We start from the raw sequence: 23,374 nt of genomic DNA, 5'->3' as shown, positions 1-23,374 counted from the left end.
GGCTTGCTGATTGGTCGCGGCCGCCGCCTGCGACCAATCACCGATATTGCCGCCAAATTTAAACACTGCTTTGGTGATTGGTCGCGGTTGCCGGCCGCGACCAATCAGCGATTTTGGCGCCAGATTTAAACACCGCTCTGCTGATTGCGCCCGGTCGGCCGCATACATATTCTAGATTACCCGATGCGTTAGAATCGGGCCACCATCTAGTGTGATATATTTGTTGGAGTGCACATGTGGCCTACAGTATGTAGGTCGCACCATACAACCAATGCGCGCCAGGCTAAATAAACATCGGCAGAATATCAGAAATGGAGATTTGTTCCATAGTTGTCAAAGCACTTCTTCTTAGAAGATCAGAAAGATCCAAAATATCTGCACCTTACGATTATTGATCATATATCTGACACGGTGCATGATAGATAGAAAAGGTTGGAAACCGGGAAAATTATTGGATCTATAAGTTGGGAACTTTATCCCCGGAAGGTCTGAATCTCTGACTTGAAAATATTATTAAGTAAGTTATATAATTTATGTAGAATTGAAAAATCTAGTGGATATTTATTTTTATTAGGTTTTTAATATGAGTGTAATTATGAATATATGCAGCCTTTACTCTTTTTATATTCTTCTTTTATTTGTATATATAGTTTTTTTCATGTAGTTTTATTTTAGTGTTGATGTTTTGTCTCTGTTATCAGCCAAGTCAGGTTGGCCCTTAGAAAGGGGATTTGAGGGTTAACTGGTCAATTGTTGGCACCTGCTGGTTAATTCTTTAAACTTCTATATAAAGTGCTTGTGTGGTAATATTGGCCATCACCTGATGAAGGCGGCATTAGCCGAAACATGTTGTGAAGCCATTTGATTAATAAAAAAAATGATGGAGTAACAAATACCCCGGCCTGCTGTCACCTTGCGCCCCATTGAAATCCGCAGCGACTTTGTACTTTGTATTCTTGATTCCCTCTTGGGTGGGCGGTTGGGGGCTGCAGATATTGGCTTATTAACCGTTTACAAGGACCCGCGGTGATGTCACACCCCATGTGATTCTGTCAGCCGGTCAGCCTGAGACCCGTGCGGGGTGCGGTTCACGCCGGAGCCTTAATCCGTGGCTGTGCAGGGGTGCGCAACCACACAAGGTTAGTCAATCTATTTTCCGGTTTCCTCCCCTCAAAGATCACCGGGTATACACAGGAGCGCCTCGCTTTTCTTCTTTTTTTTTTTTAGGATGTGGAATCAAAATAATCACACTACTTCTAAAGATTATATCATTCAAGGTTATAATTTCCAAAATGGAGTCACTTTATGGGGATTTCTACTGCTCTGTTTTTCTGACATTTTGTCACATTAGGGCTTCTGTAAATGGTGGGTCCCATCTCCTCTGGGATCTTCTCCTGTGACGTCTGCTTCTCTCACCTCCTTATTCATCCTGCAGGTGGCGCTGGTGATGGAGGAGACGTCAGAACCAGAAGCTCTGGGCGGTGCTGGCTCTGTCCAGCCACTAAGATTAGGGAGCCTGGGACCAGTAGTACCATCCAGTCTGGCAGTATGGGTGTGTGCTGTCCAGCTGGAGTAATCTGCTCCCTGCTTCAGCCATTTGGAGAGCACCGCACCCTACTAAAGCTGGAAGCATATTGCCGGAAGCTGCCAGATACAGCCTTGTTCTCCTCTGGTTCAGTCCTCTGTGCTCAGCTCCCGGCTTGTGTATTTGTTTCCTGTTGTGATCCCGGCCCGTTTACTGACTACTCTTGTGTCTTCTGATTTTGTATTTTCTCTGCCCTCCTGGTTCTGACCCGGCTATCTGACTATTCTTCATCCCATCTCACTCCACAGAATAGCAGGTAACACTGTGGCCCAAGCCTAGGGGGTCTCTGTGTAAGTCCAGATCCATGTAGAGGGGTTAAATAGTGATGAGCAAGGCAATATCTGGGATCTGGAAAATGGAGTAGATAGCGCCAAGCCTGTTTGTGGTAGCCATCTTTTGAGCTGGCAGGTGACCATGAACAGTTTCCCCAATACATTGTGCCTGCAAACTATTCAAGCAAGATCTGCATTCAAATAGCTAAATGTCGCTCCTTCCCTTCTTAACCTGCCATGTGCCCAGATAGTAGTGTACAACCGTATATAGGGGATTGTGGGATTCAAGGAAAATAATTTGTAAGGTCCATTTGTTTCTTATTATCCTTTGTGAAGAATTCCAAAGTTATCACCAGATAAAGTCACACACGTCAGATTTGAAAAATGGCCCTGATTAGGAACAGAAAACTGTCTGCAGGAAGGAGTTAAATCAGAGTATTTTGGGCACTAACTACTGAAGTCAAAAACTGACTATAGACAATAACACATCTACTGAAATGATCGAACTCAATAGTCTTCATCAGAGAAAAATGAGTAACTAGTGGTGAAACCTCTCTGGGGTAATTGGAGTATGGGGCTCGGTGGCTCTTGGGAATCTAAACTATCGTAAGGGTATGTGCACACGATGCAGAAATGCTCAGGATTTTTTCCTGAGCGTTTCTGCATCTCCCTGGCAGGAAAAAACGCATGCGGATTGTACATGCGGATTGTACATGCGGTTTCCTGCCAGGGACATGCGGAAATGAAGCGGTGTTCACTTTCATTTCCGCATGCGGGTTGACAAGCGCTTCCCAAGCGATTTTAGCATCACTTGGAAAGTGCTTGTCAACTTCACACTATATAAATCCATGCAACCGGCAACCGGCATGGATTTATATAGTGTGTGAATGTCAAAAAATAAATATATACTTTACCCTCTGATGGCCCCCAGTGTCCTGCTTCGCTTGGTCCGGCTACAGGCAGTGAAGACTGAAGGACCTGCCGACGTCAGCGTCACGTGACCCGTCACATGACTCTGACGTCAGCGAAGGTCCTTCTTCATTCAACCGCAAAGTGCCGGGAACCAAGCAGGAGCGCAGCGCGGGCCGTCAGAAGGTGAGAATATATATTTTTTATTTTATTCTTTTTTTTTTTAATGGTACCTGGGTCTGGATGCGAGTCGTCTCATCCACACCCGGGTACCATCCGCACATTAGACCGCATGAAAAGCGCATCAACATATACAGTGATGCGGATTCCATGCGGTCTAATGCAAGTCAATGGCGGCAAAAGAGCAGCGTTTCCGCAAAATTAATTGACATGCTGCGGATTTTTGAGCGCAGCGTTTAAGCTGCGGAAAAATCCTCATCATGGGCACAGCACATGCGGATTTCAATTGGGGAACATTGCTGCCCTTCTACCATGCGTTTTTCATGCGTTTCCGCAACTGCAAAAACGCCGCGGAAACGCATTAAAAACGCATTGTGTGAACTCAGCCTAAGGGACAATATTTTCTGTCTGATGAGTTTCAAGAAGAAATATTAGACATTTAAAAATAACTTTTTATAATAGTGCAGAGCTGAGGTGTCTTAAATTTAGATCTCGGGCATTTGGAAGAGACAATGGAGATCTATTTTTTAAAGACTACCAGGGAGTTACAGACTCACATAAGTGAGGCAGGCTGATGCAACCACAAATCAAACTTTCATACAGAATAAACCTATAAAAAAAAGACATATTTTTTTATTCTATGTTACATCCCCAACAACAACGTATGTATGATGGGAGAACTCCAACATTAAACCAGAATTGCACTCATTTATGGTGGACCATTGGAGCTACTATGAGTCCTGACCAGGAGAGTAGAGAAAGTATTAGCGCCTCCATTTCAGGAGAGATTGTGCAGTAATCTGAATTCATTAGGACCGAAAACATAATGGAATTTATGAAGTGGAGTGAATCCATGAAACCAGGACTGGAGCCAACACATCTCCTGCAGGCGTGAATAAATGTATATTACAGCCATCAGCCACGCACAGCTTAGAGATATATCATGGCGCAGGTGTAATAATTTTTGTGTAGTTGGCCCTCACTGCACATTTAATGTTGTAGATCATAAATGTTAAGTTTGGCCAGAAAGACTGGACCTGGTCTTGTAGGGACCATATGAGCACATTCAGCAGCACAGAAAGTTTTTGCATCGCCATATTTTGAGAGCTATAATTTTTCCATAGTTCGGCCAACAGAGTCATGTGATGGCTTGTTTTTTGCGGGACAAGTTGATGTTTTTATTGGTACCATTTTTGGGCACGTGACATTTTTTGATCGCTTTCTATTCCGATTTTTGGGAGGCAGAATAAACAAAAAACACCAATTCGGGAATTGTTTTATTGGAGTTCTTTTTATGCCGTTCCACGTGTGGAAAAATTTATAAGATCGCTTTATTATTCGGGTCAGTACGATTACAGCCGCACTACATTTATATTGTTTTTTAGGTTTTGGCGCTGTTACACAATAAAAATGATTTTTTTTTTTTTTTGCATCGCTTTATTCTGAGAGCTATAACTTTTTTATTTTTCGTCTGATGGAGCTGTATGGCGGCTTTTTTATCGCGTTTTATTCCATTTTTTGTTTGGCAATATGATGATAAAGCACCGTTTTTTGCTTATTTTTTTTTCTTTTACGGTGTTCACTAAAGGGGTTAACTAGTGGGACAGCTTTATAGGTCAGGTCGTCTGGACGCTGAAATACCAAATATGTGTGCTTTTATTGTTTTGGTTTTTTTCATATATTATTTTTAATATATGTTGCAAAAATATATTTTTTAAATATATTTTTACAACAGGCTGATCGCAGTTATAAGACATAGCAGTGCAGGATCACTGCTATAACTAATAAACTGTCAGCTCTGCAGACACAAGTTACTTTGATCATGCACTGCGCATGATCAAACTAACTTGCTGAGGCTGGTGACCCGGATGTTGTCATGACCCGGATGTTGTGACCCCGCTGCTGTCCCTCTGCTCACTCGCTAAATGCTGCAATCACATCGATTGCAGCATTTAGGGGGTTAAAGTGCTGGGAGCGGTGCGGGCACTGCGTGCCGAGTGTCAGCTGTCAGAATCAGCTGACACGGGCGGAGATTGCGCCCGCACAGCCTGTGTGCGGGTGCGATGGCCATGTAGTAATAATACGTACCTGGTCCATAAGGTCCAGGGCACAGGGACCTTAAGGACAATGTCAGAAAGGGGTTAACAGTTTTGTGTAGGGGAGAATGTTGTGGTCTAGAGGAAGAATGGTGATCACACGATTGTGATACGGTCGGACTACACCACCGATAAAGCAGCCACAGCCAGTGACAGAGAAAAATCTGTGACTTCTCTGCATTTAGTGGTTACTACTCACCTGGGTAGTCATATGTAGGAATCTCCTCTTTACACCGCTCATCACCCCTCACATATGTCTCTGTAGTATTAATATGGGTCAGATCTTCACCCTGAAACAAATATTGTAAAAGTCACAGACTGATGGAGAAGTCCCATCTATGATCAGCTCTAATCCTGCCATCTCCACCGTTCTCATTACAAAAGTATAAAACATATAATCAGGGCCGGCTCCAGGTTTTTCTGGGCCCCGGGGGAAAGAGTCTCAGTGGGCCCCTTTAATACATACCACGATTCATGATGCACAGATACCGCAGAGAAATATATATATAGTACAATGCCGAAGATTTCACTTCTTACATTACATGAGTGATATCTATTGTAAATTCCACAATAGCTCAGAAAACAGTGAATCTCTCCACACAGTATACTGGCCCCCATAAAATGCTCCATACAGGATACTGGCCCCCATATAACGCTCCATACAGGATACTGACCCCCATATAACGCTCCATACAGAATACTGGCCCCCATAAAATGCTCCATACAGAATACTGGCCCCATATAAAGCTCTATAAGGAATACTGGCCCCCATATAACACTCCATACAGAATACTGGTCCCCATATAACGCTCCATACGGAATACTGGCGCCCATATAACCCTCCATACAGGATACTGGCCCCCATATAACGCTCCATACAGAATACTGGCCCCCATATAATGCTCCATACAGAATACTGGCCCCCATAAAATGCTCCATACAGAATTCTGGCCCCCATATAAAGCTCCATACGGAATACTGGCGCCCATATAACCCTCCATACAGGTACTGGTCCCCATATAACGCTCCATACAGAATACTGGCCCCCATACAACGCTCCATACAGGATACTGACCCCCATATAACGCTCCATACAGGATACTGGCCCCTATATAACGCTCCATACAGAATACTGGCCCCCATATAATGCTCCATACTGGCCCCCATAAAATGCTCCATACAGAATACTGGCCCCCATGAAACGCTCCATGCAGGATACTGGCCCCCATATAACGCTCCATACAGAATACTGGCCCCGATATAACACTCCATGCAGGCTGTTCCCCCCATATAATGCCCCACGCAGGCTGTTCCCCCCACATAATTCCCCATGTAGAATGTCACCCCCCCCTTATAATACCCCATGCAGGATGTCACACAGACCCCCTCCCTTACAATGCCCCATGCAAGATGTCCTACACCCCCCCTCCCTTATAATGCCCCATGCAGGATGTCATACACCCCCCTCCCTTATAATGCCCCATGCAGGATGTCACACCCCCTCTCCCTTATAATGCCCCATGCAGGATGTCACCCCCCCTCGCTTACAATGCCCCATGCAGGATGTCAGACCCCCCCTCCCTTATAATGTTCCATGCAGGATGTCACACACCCCTCTCGCTTATAATGCCCCATGCAGGATGTCACACACACCCCCTCTCTTATAATGCCCCATGCATGCTGTCACAACCCCCCTCCCTTATAATGCCCCATGCAGGATGTCACACACCCCCACCTCACCCCCCCCCCATATAATGCCCCATGTAGGATGTCACACACACCCACCTCACCCCCCATATAATGCCCCATGCAGGATGTCAGACCCCCCCACCTCACCCCCCCCACATAATGCCCCATGCAGGATGTCAGACCCCCCCATTTCACCCCCCCCCACATAATGCCCCATGCAGGACGTCACACACCCCCACCTCACCCCCCCATATAATGCCCCATGCAGGATGTCACACACCCCCACCTCACCCTCCCCATATAATGCCCCATGCAGGATGTCACCCCCCCACCTCAACCCCCCATATAATGCCCCATGCAGGATGTCACACACCCCCACCTCACCCTCCCCATATAATGCCCCATGCAGGATGTCACACACACCCACCTCACCCCCCCATATAATGCCCCATGCAGGATGTCACACAGCCCCACCTCACCCCCCTATATATTGCCCCATGTAGGATGTCACACACCCCCACCTCACCCCCCCATATAATGCCCCATGCAGGATGTCACACACCCCCACCTCACCCCCCCGTATAATGCCTCATGCAGGTTGTCACACACCCCCACCTCACCCCCCCCCACATAATGCCCCATGCAGGATGTCACACACCCCCACCTCACCCTCCCCATATAATGCCCCATGCAGGATGTCACACACACCCACCTCAGTCCCCCATATAATGCCCCATACAGGATGTCACACACCCCCACCTCACCCCCCCCATATAATGCCCCATGCAGGATGTCACACACCCCCACCTCACCCTCCCCATATAATGCCCCATGCAGGATGTCACACACCCCCACCTCACCCTCCCCATATAATGCCCCATGCAGGATGTCACACACCCCCACCTCACCCCCCTCCCTTATACTGCCACAGGCCTCCATTCAATTAAAAAAAAAAATCAAATACACACCTCACTCCTCACCTGCGGCCGCTGCTTCGGACTCCAGCGTCAGCGGCCTCATCCCGCTCTGCGCTGTGACTGCGCAGGAGAGAGTGCGGTGTAAAGATGTCACCGGGCCCTCTGACCTGAGACATCACCGCGCCCTCTGACCTGAGACGCCACAGTGCAGCAGCTGCGGAGGATGCAGGAGCTGCTGCGGAGGCAAGGGGAGGGGTAAGTATTGTGCCGGGGCCCTGAGCAAGCGGGGGGAGAGCAGGCGCTGACACCGCTCTCCTCCGTTCACGGCTCCCATAGGGCAGCGGGGAGCCCGACGGCGAGTGGGTCCCTCCGCCTGCTCAGGGCCCCGGCATTTGCCTGGGTGTGCTGGGTGCTGACGCCGGCCCTGCATATAATACTGGTGGATAACACAAGACTGAGCACAAGACCTTCACAGCCGTCTACACATCATAGGGGAGATCTCATGACACCTTCTCTCCATCTACCTGATGATCCTGAGGAACATTGGGATCTTCTTGTTTACAGTCCTGTGGAAGACGAGGACGGGGACATCTCTCTGGTGTTGTCCTCTTAATGGATAGATCTGGAGGAAACACATACAGGGACTGAATTCATTCTTTACATACAGATAATTATAGGCCGTGTGTATTTAGTCCTGTCTATTACCTGGAGATGTGAGGGGCTGGGGAACCTCCATCATGATGTCTTTGTACAGATTTTTGTGTCCCTCTAAATACTCCCACTCCTCCATAGAGAAATAGATGGTGACGTCCTGACACCTTATAGGAACCTGACACATACAATAATAATGTCATCACTGCAATCCCTTCATAGCGTTACTGTATAATGTCCCAGCAGTGTCACCTCTCCAGTCAGTAGCTCAATCATCTTGTAGGTGAGTTCTAGGATCTTCTGGTCATTGATGACCTCATGTATCAGGGGGTGAGATGGAGGTCCTGTGATTGGGCTCAGGGGTCTCGCCCACTCCTCAGACACAGGGTCCTGACAGCGCTCACTAGAGGTCTTCTTCACTACTGTGTAATCCTGGTTATGGAGAGACACATTAATAAATCTCACTACAGACATTTCCAGAGTCCTCACCTCTCCAGTTCTGTCCATCTGTTATTCCCATAGATAAGAATGATGTAATGTGACGTCATCAGAATCTCTCACCTCTCCAGTAAGACGGAAGAGGATCTCTAGGGTGAGGTGTAATATTTTCTCTGCCATCTTGTCCTTATCCATATCCAGTTTTGATGGGTCCATAAGGAAAATTCTCTTATATAGAAGATTGTCACTAAGCAGATCGAATATTGTAGAGACCTGAATGAAAAGAAGATGTAACATCATAAAAATCCTGTGTAATAATACAATTACTGGAGATAATTAGGGAAACATATGAGGAGATTTATTATTTTACACTATTTAGTTTTCTTCTTTATATCTGCTAATAAAACAAATATATTTTAGAACACAGCCAACAAGCAGTTTCTTCCTCGGAGTCTGCAGCTGAACACGTTTCTTATAGACTCATCTTCCTTATTGCTAATTGTCGTCTCATTTACGGACACTGGAATCGGCATTAGCAAAACTGCAGGAGATATTCATTACACGTAACATGAGAAATAACTACTTCATGATGATGACGACATCTTCATCTTCTACTACGGCTCCAGAAACATATTTGGCCAGAGTCCGTCACTGACTACATCACCACCGGCCGTCTATATGAATGTTTCCCGTCTTCCCCAGACTGTAATCTTCTATCACGTTAGATCTCATGTCTGATTCACACACAGAAGTTTGATGTATTTAGAAAACCTTTTTTGTTTACACAAATATTGCGGACAGAAATTATTTGATACCAAAGTCTCCATGTACAGTTTTTTATGGGGTTTATTTCTGGCCTTAGGCTTTCCTATATTACAAGAAAAACACCAGAAAAAAAGCAGAAATTAAAATTTTTCAAAAGAAAATTGGCACCAACAATTTTTATAAAAAGAAAAAACAAGCAAACAGCATAAGACAAATTTTGTTATTTTCTAACACATTAAACATTTGTTTTAAAATAATTAAATCCTTTGAGCAGCAGAACATAGATGTACACCGCAGGGATGGCACAGATGCCACTGCAACATAAACCCTGGCAGTTTAACCAATTGCTGCTGTCAAAAGCAAACATGGCATCTCGGAAGGTGTGACAGAGTTCAGCTGAATGCCCCTCCTCCCCCAAGTACTCGATAGTATAAGGCTGCCTAGTTACTATGATACTTAAATACCTAATAATGGTGTCTTAACCTGCAATGTACGAAAGTCTATTAGGCCGGGACAGAGGCAGCGTCAAATGAGTTACATTTTAAAGCCCCCATACACATTAGACTAAAGTTGCATGTAATGAATTGGGGGTTGGCTGACTATATAATGTATTTGGGGGCCTCGCGACAGATGATGTCAGGGCAGAGAAGGATCTGGCATCCTCAATTTTGGAGGCTAATTGTTTGTTTTTCCTGTAGATAATCCTCCGCTAGAGGAGTCTGGAGGTGACTCTCTCATACAGACCCCAAGAAAGCTGGAATATTTGTGTGTATGGGGGAGTCGGGAAAAATAGCCATCTGCCAAATGACCGTTCAGCCAACACTTATCTTATGTATGGGGCTGTTAAGTACACTACTCAAAAATGTAAAGGGAACACTTAAACATCACAATGTAACTCCAAGTCAATCACACTTCTGTGAAATCAACCTGTCCAGTTATGAAGCAACACTGATTGTGAATCAATTTCTCCTGCTGTTGTGTAAATGGAACAGACAGCAGGTAGAAATGATAGGCAATTAGCAAGATACCCCCAATAAAGGAGTGGTTCTGCAAAACATTTCTCTGTTCTCATCCTTTTTGGCTGTTTTGGTCACTTTTGCATTTTATCATTGCTCTCACTCCTAGAGGTACAGTAGCATGAGGCGGTGTCTACAACCCACAGAAGTTGCTCATGTAGTGCAGCTCATCCAGGATGGCACATTAATGAGAGCTGTGGCAAGAAGGGTAACTGTGTGTCAGCACAGTGTCCAAAGCATGGAGCATATACTGTACCAGGAGACAGGTCAGTACACGAGGAGATGTGGAGGGGGCCGTAGGAGGGCAACAACCCAGCATCAGGACCGCTACCTCCTCCTTTGTGCAAGGAGGAACAGGAGGAGCAGTGCAAGATCCCTGCAAAATGACCTTCAACAGGCCACTAACATTTGTCAGCTCAAACTGTCAGAAACAGATTCCATGAGGGTGGTATGAAGGCTTGAAGTCCACAAGTAGGTGTTGTGCTTATAGTACAACATGGTAAAGGGTCATTGGCATTTGCCAGAGAACACCAAGATTGGCAGATTCCACATTGACGTCTTGTGTTCTTCACGGATGAGAGCAGGTTCACACTGCACACATGTGACAGACGTGACAGAGTCTGGAGATGCTGTGGAGAACGTTCTCCAGCATGACCGGTTTGGCAGTGAGTCAATAATGGTGTGGGGAAGCATTTCCTTGTAGGGCCACACAGCCTTCTATGTGATCGCCAGAGGTAGCCTGACTGCCATTAGTTACCGAGATGAGATCCTCAGACCCCTTGTGAGACCATATGCTGGTGCGGTTGGCCCTGGATTCCTCCTAATGCAGGACAATGCCAGACCTCATGTGGCTGGAGTGTGTCAGCAGTTCCTGCATGATGAAGGCATTGATGCTTTGGAATGGCCTGTCCATTCCCCAGACCTGAATCCAATCGAGCACATCTGAGACATCATGTCTTGTTCCATCCACCAATGCCGCATTGCAACACAGACTTTAATTTGGTGGAGTCATATTTCCCGACTCTGAAGACCGTATGCTGCCACTGTACTTGGCAGGCCCAGTCCAGATGGTATGGAGATAAATGAAGGAGACCAAAGTCCAAAAATAAACTTTACTTTACTTAACAAGAACTTGATGACAAGTATATATATCAGATAACAGGCACAACACTTTATGAATGTTTCTCCTGAATTATGCAGTCAAGAACTTTATGGTTACATGTGGCGTTACATAACTTTTGTTAAAAGCTACAACAGTATAGCAAGCCATTATGGGAAGGTCCATCATCCCTGTGAGGACCATACAGGTTGAGATGTGTCGTTACAGCCCTTGTTTGTCTAAGATAAGGAATCCTTCCTTAATTCCCTTTACTCACAGTGGCATGTAAAGGTTGAAACATCCATGGTCAAAATTACAAAATGGAAAATGGGCCGATGCAAAAGTTTGGACACCCTGATTGGTTAGTACCTAGTAGCACCACCTTTTGCAAGTATCACAGCTTGTAAACGCTTTTTGTAACCAGACAAGAGGTTTTAAATTCTTGTTTGAGGGATTTTCATCCATTCTTCCTTGGAAAATTCTTCCAGTTTTGTGAGATTCCTGGGTCGTCTTGCATGCACTGCTATTTTGACGTCTAGCCACAGATTTTCAATTATGTTCAGATCAGAGGACTGCAAGGGCCATTGTAAAACCTTCATCTTGTGCCTTTGAGGTTGTCTATTGTGGATTTTGAAATATGTTTAGAATCCATTATCCATTTGAAGAAGCCATCCTCTTTTCAACATCAGCTTTTTTTACAGATGGTGTTATTGCATTAAGAATTTGTTGAAACTTCATTGAATCCATTCTTCTCTCTACCCATGAAATAATCCCATGCCATTGGCTGCAACACAACCCTAAAGCATGATTGATCCACCTCCAGGCTTAATGGTTGGCAAGGTGTTCTTTTCTTGAAATTCTGTGCCCTTTTTTCTCCACACATACCTTTGATCATTGTGGCCAAAGAGTTTTATTTTAACCTCATCAGTCCACAGAACATGTTTCCAAAATGCATCAGGCTTATTTAGATGTTGTTTTGCATACTTCTGACACAGAATTTTATGGTGAGGACTCAGGAGAGGTTTTCTTCTGATGACTCTTTCATGAAGGCCATATTTGAGCAGGTGTCTCTGAACAGTTGAAAAATGTGCAACAACTAAAGAATCTTCTATATCTTTCTGAAGGTCTTTTGCAGTAAAGGGAGGTTTCTGATTTGCCTCTCCAGCAATCCTACGAGCAGCTCTCACTGAAATTTAGCTTGGTCTTCCTTGCTGTTGCTGTTAACTGCCATTTCTTAATTACATTTCGAACTGAGGAAAGAGTGTAAAGATAAGTGTCCTAAAATATGTATGCACATATATATAAATATAATATATATATATATATATATATATATATATATATATATATATATATATATATATATATATATATATATTAGACCAAAAGTTTGGACACACCTCATTTAAAGATTTTCCGTATTTTCATGACTATGCTATGAAAATTGTACATTCACACTGAAGGCATCAAAACTATGAATTAACACATGTGGAATTATATACTTAACAAAAAAGTGTGAAACAACTGAAAATATGTCTTATATTCTAGGTTCTTCAAAGTAGCCACCCTTTGCTTTGATGACTGCTTTGCACCCTCTTGGCATTCTCTTGATGAGCTTCAAGAGGTAGTCACCAGAAATGGTCTTCCAACAATCTTGAAGGAGTGCCCAGATGTGCTTAGCACTTGTTTGCCCTGTTGCCTTCACTCTGCGGACCAGCTCACCCCAATCCATCTCGATTGGGTTCAGGTCTGGTGACTGTGGAGGCCAGGTCATCTGGCGTAGCACCCCATCACTCTCCTTCTTGGTCAAATAGCCCTTACACAGCCTGGAGGTGTGTTTGGGGTCATTGTCTGTTGAAAAATGAATGATGGTCCAACTAAACGCAAACCGGATGGAAAAGCATGCCGCTGCAAGATGCTGTGGTAGCCATGCTGGTTCAGTATTCCTTCAATTTTGAATAAATCTCAAACAGTGTCACCAGCAAAGCACCCCCACACCATCACACCTCCTCCTCCATGCCTCACGGTGGGAACCAGGCATGTAGAGTCCATCCATTCACCTTTTCTGCATCGCACAAACACACGGTGGTTGGAACCAAAGATCTCAAATTTGAACTCATCAGACCAAAGCACAGATTTCCACTGGTCTAATGTCCATTCCTTGTGTTCTTTAGCCCAAACAAGTCTCTTCTGCTTGTTGCCTGTCCTTAGCAGTGGTTTCCTAGCAGCTATTTTACCATGAAGGCCTGCTGCACAAAGTCTCCTCTTAACAGTTGTTGAAGAGGTGTGTCTGCTGCTAGAACTCTGTGTGGCATTGACCTGGTCTCTAACCTGAGCTGCTGTTAACCTGCGATTTCTGAGGCTGGTGACTCGGATAAACTTATCCTCAGAAGCAGATGTGACTCTTGGTCTTCCTTTCCTGGGGCGGTCCTCATGTGAGCCAGTTTCTTTGTAGCGCTTGATGGGTTTTGCAACTGCACTTGGGGACACTTTCAAAGTTTTCCCAATTTTTCGCACTGACCTTCATTTTTCGCACTGACCTTCATTTCTTAAAGTAATGATGGCCACTCGTTGTTCTTTACTTAGCTGCTTTTTTCTTGCCATAATACAAATTCTAACAGTCTATTCAGTAGGACTATCAGCTGTGTATCCACCAGACTTCTGCACAACACAACTGATGGTCCCAACCCCATTTATAAGGCAAGAAATCCCACTTATTAAACCTGACAGTGCACACCTGTGAAGTGAAAACCATTTCCGGTGACTACCTCTTGAAGATCATCAAGAGAATGCAAAGAGTGTGCAAAGCAGTCATGAAAGCAAAAGGTGGGTACTTTGAAGAACCTAGAATATAAGACATATTTTCAGTTGTTTCACACTTTTTTGTTAAGTATATAATTCCACATGTGTTAATTCATAGTTTTGATGCCTTCAGTGTGAATGTACAATTTTCATAGTCATGAAAATACAGAAAAGTATTTAAATGAGAAGGTGTGTCCAAACTTTTGGTCTGTACTGTATGTTTTTTCATACTACCATGTATGCGAATTCATATATATACACAGGTGCATCTCACTAGAATATCATCAAAAAGTCAATTTATTTCAGTTCTTCAATAAAAAAAAAGGAAACTCATTATATAGAGTCATTACAAACAGGGTGATCTATTTCAATTGTTTAGTTCTGTTAATGTTGATGATTATGGCTTAAAGCCAATGAAAACACAAAAAAAGTCATTATCTCAGAAAATTAGAATAATTAACAAAAAAACATCTGCAAAGGCTTCCTAAGCATTTAAAAAGGTCCCTTAGTCTGTTTCAGTAGGCTCCACAATCATGGGGAAAACTTCTGACTTGACAGATGTCCAGAAGGCAGTCATTGACACACCACACAAGGAGGCTAAGCCACAAAAGGCCATTGCTAAAGAAGCTGGCTGTTCACAGAGTGCTGTATCCAAGCATATTAATGGAAAGTTGAGTGGAAGGAAAAAGTGTGGTAGAAAAAGGTGCACAAGCAACCGGGATAACCACAACTTTGAAAGGATTGTTGAGAAAAGGCCATTCAAAAATGTGGGGGAGATTCCCAAGGAGTGGACTGCTGCTGGAGTCATTGTTTCAAGAGCCACCACACACAAACGTATCCAGGACATGGGCTACAAGTGTCGCATTCCTTGTGTCAAGCCACTCATGACCAACAGACAACGCCAGAAGCGTCTTACCTGGGCCAAGGAGAAAAAGACCTGGACTTTTGCTCAGTGTTCCAAGGTGTTGGAAATCAAGGTCCCAGAGTCTGGAGGAAGAATGGAGGGGTCACAATCCAAGCTGCTTGAGGTCTAGTGTGAAGTTTCCACAAATAGTGATGGTTTGGGGAGCCATGTCATCTGCTGGCGAAGGTCCACTGTGTTTTATCAAGACCAAAGTCAGCGCAGCCGTCTACCAGGACATTTTAGAGCAGTTCAAGCTTCCCTCCGCTGACAAGCTTTTGGGAGATCGAAATTTCATTCTCCAGCAGGATTTGGTAACTGTCCACACTGCCAAAAGTACCAATACCTGGTTCACAAACAACAGTATCACTGGGCTTGATTGGTCAGCAAACTCTTCTGACCTTAACCCTATAGAGAATCTATGGGGTATTGTCAAGAAGAAGATGAAAGACCCCAGACGCAACAATGCAGATGAGCTGAAGGCTGCTATCAAAGCAACTTGGGCTTCCATAACACCTCAGCAGTGTCACAGTTGATCGCCTCCATGCCACGCCGCATTGATGCAAAAGGAGCCCCGACCAAGTATTGAGTGCATTTACTGAACATACATTTCAGTAGGCCAACAATTCAGATTTTAAAATAATTTTTCAAGCTGGTGTTATAAAATATTCTAATTTACTGAGATAATGACTTGTGTGTTTTCATTGGATGTAAGCCATAATCAACCTTAACTGAAATAAACATTTGAAATAGATCACTCTGTTTGTAATGACGCTATATAATATGAGTTTCACTTTTTGTATTGAAGAACTGAAATAAAGTAACTTTTTGATATTCTAATTTAGTGAGAAGTACCTGTATATGCATGTGCATATACACTGCGTGCCGAATTATTAGGCAAGTTGTATTTTAGAGGATTATTTTTATTATTGATCAACAACTATGTTCTCAATCAACCCAAAAGACTCAAATATCCAAGCTTAATATTTTTGGAAGTTGGAGTGTTTTTTTTTTTAGATTTTGCTCTCTTAGGAGGATATCTGTTTGTGCAAGTAACTATTACTGTGCAGAATTATTAGGAAACTTAATAAAAACCAAATATAATCCCACCTCACTTGTTTATTTTCACCAGGAAAACCAATATCAGTGCACAAAATTTAGAAATAAACATTTCTGACATGCAAAACAAAAAAATAGTGATCAGTATAGCCACCTTTCTTTATGATGACACTCAACAGCCTTCCATCCATAGATTCTGTCAGTTGCTTGATCTGTTTTCGATCAACATTGCATGCAGCAGCCACCACAGCCTCCCAGACACTGTTCCGAGAGGTGTACTGTTTTCCCTCCCTGTAGATCTCACATTTTATGATGGACCACAGGTTCTCTATGGGGTTCAGATCAGGTGAACAAGGGGGCCATGTCATTATTTTTTCTTTTTTTAGACCTTTACTGGCCAGCCACGTCGTGGAGTAGTTGGATGCATGTGATGGAGCATTGTCCTGCATGAAAATCATGTTTTTCTTGAACGATACCGACTTCTTCCTGTACCACTGCTTGAAGAAGTTGTCTTCCAGAAACTGGCAGTAGGTCTGGGAGTTGAGCTTCACTCCATCCTCAACCCGAAAAGGTCCCGCAAGTTCATCTTTGATGATACCAGCCCATACCAGTACCCAACCTACACCTTTCTGGTGTCTGAGTCGGAGTGGAGTTCTTTGCCCTTTACTGATCCAGCCTCTGGCCCATCCAGAGTCACTCTCATTTCATCAGTCCATAAAACCTTTGAAAAGATCAGTCAAGATATTTCTTTGCCCATTCTTGACATTTTATCTTATGTTTCTTGTTCAAAAGTGGTCGTTTTTCAGCCTTCCTTACTGTGGCCATGTCCCTGAGTATCGCACACGTTGCAGCTCTGAAATATGGCAAAACTGGTGGCGAATGGCATCTTGGCAGCTTCACGCTTGATTTTCCTCAATTCATGGGCAGTTATTTTGCGCCTTTTTTGGCCAACACGCTTCTTGCAACCCTGTTGGCTATTTGCCATGAAACCCATGATTGTTCGGTTATCACGCTTCAAAAGTTTGGAAATTTCAAGACTGCTGCATCCCTCTGCAAGACATCTCACAATTTTGGACTTTTCAGAGCCCGTCAAATCTCTCTTCTGACCCATTTTGCCAAAGGAAAGGAAGTTGCCTAATAAATAAGCACACCTCATATAGGGTGTTGATGTCATTAGTCAGCACCCCCTCCTCATTACAGAGATGCACATCATCAGATTTACTTAATTGGTAGTTGGCTCTCAAGCCCATGCAGCTTGGAGTAGGACAACATGTATAAAAAATATCATGTGATCAAAATACTCATTTGCCTAATAATTTGGCACACAGTGTATTGCCTTATGTGCCTATGTCCCCATGTGTCCCCACACTTATATATGTCCACATGCACATAAATATAATTGTGCCTCCACACATACATAGTTGGCCCCCTTTATAATAATCCCCCCACTGTTCAGATATGCCCAGGACAAGAAAAGTCTGGGCATGTCAAAAGAAGATGGACAGATGTCCATCTATTGCCTGTGACTATAGGCTGACATGGTTAATTACCATGTCAGTAGAGAGTCACACTGCTAGGATAAAAGGATCAAAGAGATCCTTGTCCTGGCAATAGCCGCTGCCTGCAGGGGTCCAGACGCCAGCACTGATATAATCATATCAGTGTGGGCGCCCCGCACTTCAAAGCGCCCTGCCGCCGGGTGCGCACAGGTGCATACAGGGATGCCTGTGTATGCAATGTCATCATAACGCCATGCTGGCACTCGTGTCCAGCATGCATAGCAGGAGGAGGGCGGAGGTCATCGCAAAATGGCAGTGCTTGCACGCTCTACTCTTCTACTTCCCTGCCTGCCTCCACCTGACCTGCCGCTGTTCCCCTCCTCTCTAGCTCCACGTGTCATCCTTTGCCCGCAGTCCCTTCATCTCCTCTGCTCTCCAGCCTCAGCCCTGCTCCCGTCCTGCACTGTACTCCGCAGCAGCCCCTTCATCCATGGCCCCCTCCTCCTCTCTGTGTCATCCTTTGCCCGCAGTCCCTTCATCTCCTCTGCTCTCCAGCCTCAGTCCTGCTCCCGTCCTGCACTGTACTCCGCAGCAGCCCCTTCATCCGTGGCCCCCTCCTCCTCTCTGTGTCATCCTCTGCCCGCAGTCCCTTCATCTCCTCTGCTCTCCAGCCTCAGCCCTGCTCCCGTCCTGCACTGTACTCCGCAGCAGCCCCTTCATCCATGGCCCCCTCCTCCTCTCTGTGTCATCCTTTGCCCGCAGTCCCTTCATCTCCTCTGCTCTCCAGCCTCAGCCCTGCTCCCGTCCTGCACTGTACTCCGCAGCAGCCCCTTCATCCGTGGCCCCCTCCTCCTCTCTGTGTCATCCTCTGCCCGCAGTCCCTTCATCTCCTCTGCTCTCCAGTTTCAGCCCTGCTCCCATCCTGCACTGTACTCCGCAGCAGCCCCTTCATCCATGGCCCACTCCTCCTCTCTGTGTCATCCTCTGCCCGCAGTCCCTTCATCTCCTCTGCTCTCCAGCCTCAGCCCTGCTCCCGTCCTGCATTATACTCCGCAGCAGCCCCTTCATCCATGGCCCCCTCCTCCTCTCTGTGTCATCCTTTGCCCGCAGTCCCTTCATCTCCTCTGCTCAGCAGCCTCAGCTCTGCTCCCGTCCTGCACTGTACTCCGCAGCAGCCCCTTCATCCATGGCCCCCTCCTCCTCTCTGTGTCATCCTCTGCCCGCAGTCCCTTCATCTCCTCTGCTCTCCAGCCTCAGCCCTGCTCCCGTCCTGCACTGTACTCCGCAGCAGCCCCTTCATCCATGTCCCCCTCCTCCTCTCTGTGTCATCCTCTGCCCGCAGTCCCTTCATCTCCTCTGCTCTCCAGTCTCAGCCCTGCTCCCGTCCTGCACTGTACTCCGCAGCAGCCCCTTCATCCATGTCCCCCTCCTCCTCTCTGTGTCATCCTTTGCCCGCAGTCCCTTCATCTCCTCTGCTCTCCAGCCTCAGCCCTGCTCCCGTCCTGCACTGTACTCCGCAGCAGCCCCTTCATCCATGGCCCCCTCCTCCTCTCTGTGTCATCCTTTGCCCGCAGTCCCTTCATCTCCTCTGCTCTCCAGCCTCAGCCCTGCTCCCGTCCTGCACTGTACTCCGCAGCAGCCCCTTCATCCATGGCCCCCTCCTCCTCTCTGTGTCATCCTTTGCCCGCAGTCCCTTCATCTCCTCTGCTCTCCAGCCTCAGCCCTGCTCCCGTCCTGCACTGTACTCCGCAGCAGCCCCTTCATCCATGGCCCCCTCCTCCTCTCTGTGTCATCCTTTGCCCGCAGTCCCTTCATCTCCTCTGCTCTCCAGCCTCAGCCCTGCTCCCGTCCTGCACTGTACTCCGCAGCAGCCCCTTCATCCATGGCCCCCTCCTCCTCTCTGTGTCATCCTTTGCCCGCAGTCCCTTCATCTCCTCTGCTCTCCAGCCTCAGCCCTGCTCCCGTCCTGCACTGTACTCTGCAGCAGCCCCTTCATCCATGGCCCCCTCCTCCTCTCTGTGTCATCCTTTGCCCGCAGTCCCTTCATCTCCTCTGCTCTCCAGCCTCAGCCCTGCTCCCGTCCTGCACTGTACTCCGCAGCAGCCCCTTCATCCATGGCGCCCTCCTCCTCTCTGTGTCATCCTCTGCTTGCAGTCCCTTCATCTCCTCTGCTCTCCAGCCTCAGCCCTGCACTGTACTCCGCAGCAGCCCCTTCATCCATGGCCCCCTCCTCCTTTCTGTGTCATCCTCTGCCCGCAGTCCCTTCATCTCCTCTGCTCTCCAGTCTCAGCCCTGCTCCCATCCTGCACTGTACTCCGCAGCAGCCCCTTCATCCATGGCCCCCTCCTCCTCTGTGTCATCCTTTGCCCGCAGTCCCTTCATCTCCTCTGCTCTCCAGTCTCAGCCCTGCTCCCATCCTGCACTGTACTCCGCAGCAGCCCCTTCATCCATGGCCCCCTCCTCCTCTCTGTGTCATCCTCTGCTTGCAGTCCCTTTATCTCCTCTGCTCTCCAGCCTCAGCCCTGCTCCCGTCCTGCACTGTACTCCGCAGCAGACCCTTCATCCATGGCCCCCTCCTCCTCTGTGTCATCCTCTGCCCGCAGTCCCTTCATCTCCTCTGCTCTCCAGCCTCAGCCCTGCTCCCATCCTGCACTGTACTCCGCAGCAGCCCCTTCATCCATGGCCCCCTCCTCCTCTCTGTGTCATCCTCTGCCCGCAGTCCCTTCATCTCCTCTGCTCTCCAGTCTCAGCCCTGCTCCCATCCTGCACTGTACTCCGCAGCAGCCCCTTCATCCATGGCCCCCTCCTCCTCTCTGTGTCATCCTCTGCTTGCAGTCCCTTTATCTCCTCTGCTCTCCAGCCTCAGCCCTGCTCCCTTCCTGCACTGTACTCCGCAGCAGACCCTTCATCCATGGCCCCCTCCTCCTCTGTGTCATCCTCTGCCCGCAGTCCCTTCATCTCCTCTGCTCTCCAGCCTCAGCCCTGCTCCCGTCCTGCACTGTACTCCGCAGCAGACCCTTCATCCATGGCCCCCTCCTCCTCTCTGTGTCATCCTTTGCCTGCAGTCCCTTTATCTCCTCTGCTCTCCAGTCTCAGCCCTGCTCCCGTCCTGCACTGTACTCCGCAGCAGCCCCTTCATCCATAGCCCCCTCCTCCTCTCTGTGTCATCCTCTGCCCGCAGTCCCTTCATCTCCTCTGCTCAGCAGACTCAGCTCTGCTCCCATCCTGCACTGTACTCTGCAGCAGCCCCTTCATCCATGGCCTCCTCCTCCTCTCTGTGTCATCCTTTGCCTGCAGTCGCTTCATCTCCTCTGCTCTCCAGCCTCAGCCCTGCACCCATCCTGCACTGTACTCTGCAGCAGCCCCTTCATCCATGGCCCCCTCCTCCTCTCTGTGTCATCCTTTGCCCGCAGTCCCTTCATCTCCTCTGCTCAGCAGACTCAGCTCTGCTCCCATCCTGCACTGTACTCTGCAGCAGCCCCTTCATCCATGGCCTCCTCCTCCTCTCTGTGTCATCCTTTGCCTGCAGTCGCTTCATCTCCTCTGCTCTCCAGCCTCAGCTCTGCTCCTGTCCTGCACTGTACTCCGCAGCAGCACCTTCATCCATGGCCTCCTCCTCCTCCTCTCTCCATGTCCTCTCTGTGTGCCGCAGCGGGCAGCCTGTCACACTCTGCTGCTCACCTTCTGACCTGATCTTCTGCCTCTCTTCACCCCACATGACCCCAGCGTTCCTTCAGGCTGCAGCACCCACTCTCCTACCATCAAGCAACTGTGGTCACCCTCAAGCAGGATCTTCAGCCTCACAGTACCTGGACTCTGTTAAATATCGCTGCTATTAACCCCTTGTTCTCTGTAGGAATAGTTAGTGATGGGCGGTGGACTCTTATTAATGTATGTATGTTTTTAGGTAAGTGGGTGGGAAGTATAATTAGGGTACTGTGGGGCTAATTATATATTATTATTTGTACTGTGTTAGTGCGGTAATTAGTAGTATAATAACTGAAGACTTGTGTGTAATAAATATCTTTCATTGGTACGCGGTTTCATCTCAGTTAGTCGCCGTTCAGTATAGTTTATAGCATGTGAATCAGTGTACGTAACATGTGAGGTATTAGCCGGATATTGGTTATTGATAGCCAAGGCTGGCATTAATAATTAATATACGGAATAAAGCCCTGTAACAAAGGGCAAATTGAAAAAGCTTTGCTATCTTCTTATGGTCTTCTCCTGCTTTGTGGCCTCCACCATTTTCATTTTCAGAGTGCTCGGCAGCTGCTTAGAAGAACCCATGGCTGCGTTTTTTTGGGCACAAGGTTAGAGGAGGCTGGCTTTTTATAAATCTGGGAAATTTGCATCACCTGGTCTTTCCTTATGATGATAGTGAACAAGCCATAACCCTAAGGTATGTGTGCACATTGAGTATTTGGTGCAGAAATGTCGGCAACATTTCTGAATCTCTTGGCAGCAAAAACACAACGGCTAATTAAGGTCAGAAACCTTGGTCAAACTGAGTCTCCACAATACAGCCGTGATGTAGTGACGTGTTTGTGGCTGCAGTGCACGGAGTCTCAGACTCACAGACAAATGCTGAATGGTGGATCAGGGAGCTTTCAACTCCTGATTCACTATTCTATTCAATGGTATCACCGTCACGGGAATGTGGATCTCGCTGAAACTGTGATGATGGGGAAGGAGAGGGAGGTCCGAGATACTGTTGTGGATCTATATAAACAGATGTAAGCAATGATGCTGCTGAATAATTGATACAGTCACTACCTTACCCTATCCTGTACCTAAACAAAGCTGATACTGCCTAGCCACGGAGGTTGGCACTCTAAGGAACGACAATGGCACCTGTGCTCACTGGTGGCTGTACCTCAGAAGCCCTAGTTAACCCTGATATATATAAAAAATACACTGATACATTAAATAGGATCAGATATGTCTCAAGCTATATATAAATGGAAAGGGTATGGTACTCACCAGAGAATGCTTCAATAATCCACCTCAGTGCATTTCCCCACTAGTTTCATCAGGAGGCTTGATACAGGGATGATAATTCATGATGTTCAGCATAGTGTGCCTAATAGCCATATGTCCATGTATAAATATCCCACTTCATCCAAAACCCCTCCCCAGACTAGGAGACCCATTCCCATTCCTAGAGGTGAATTGTCATAGGATATATAGAATGGAGTATGTCTATAATAATGTATTGTGGCTGCGCTACTTCTCATGCGCTAGAGGTCTGATAATGTCCATCCCCTAGTGTTCATGTCCGGAAGTGACGCACTTTACACTGAAACGCCAGATAAACTGATTGCCTCCGTGCCACTCGTACCTGGGACTGCATGTTAAGGGGACGGTTGCAACAACTTTATTAAAATGGAAAGCAACCGAACCCGGGGTCCGTGATGCAGCCTAGAAGACTGCAGCCGAACACCTACCGGGTAAGAATGTAAAACAACCAACTAAAGTATAAATCCCTCCAGTGTT

General features: G+C 46.6%; 1 pseudogene; it reads right to left on the bottom strand.

The window, feature by feature from the left end:
• The window catches only part of LOC141182642 (uncharacterized), a 107,092-nt pseudogene that overhangs the window by 68,032 nt on the left and 15,686 nt on the right, over positions 1–23,374 (bottom strand).

Source organism: Phyllobates terribilis, unplaced genomic scaffold (genome assembly GCF_046119375.1).
Source record: "Phyllobates terribilis strain yellow unplaced genomic scaffold, ASM4611937v1 Scaffold_35__1_contigs__length_13245226, whole genome shotgun sequence".
Lineage (NCBI taxonomy): Eukaryota > Metazoa > Chordata > Amphibia > Anura > Dendrobatidae > Phyllobates > Phyllobates terribilis.
Note: the sequence above shows the minus strand (reverse complement) of the source record. Positions and strands in the feature narration are given on the sequence as shown.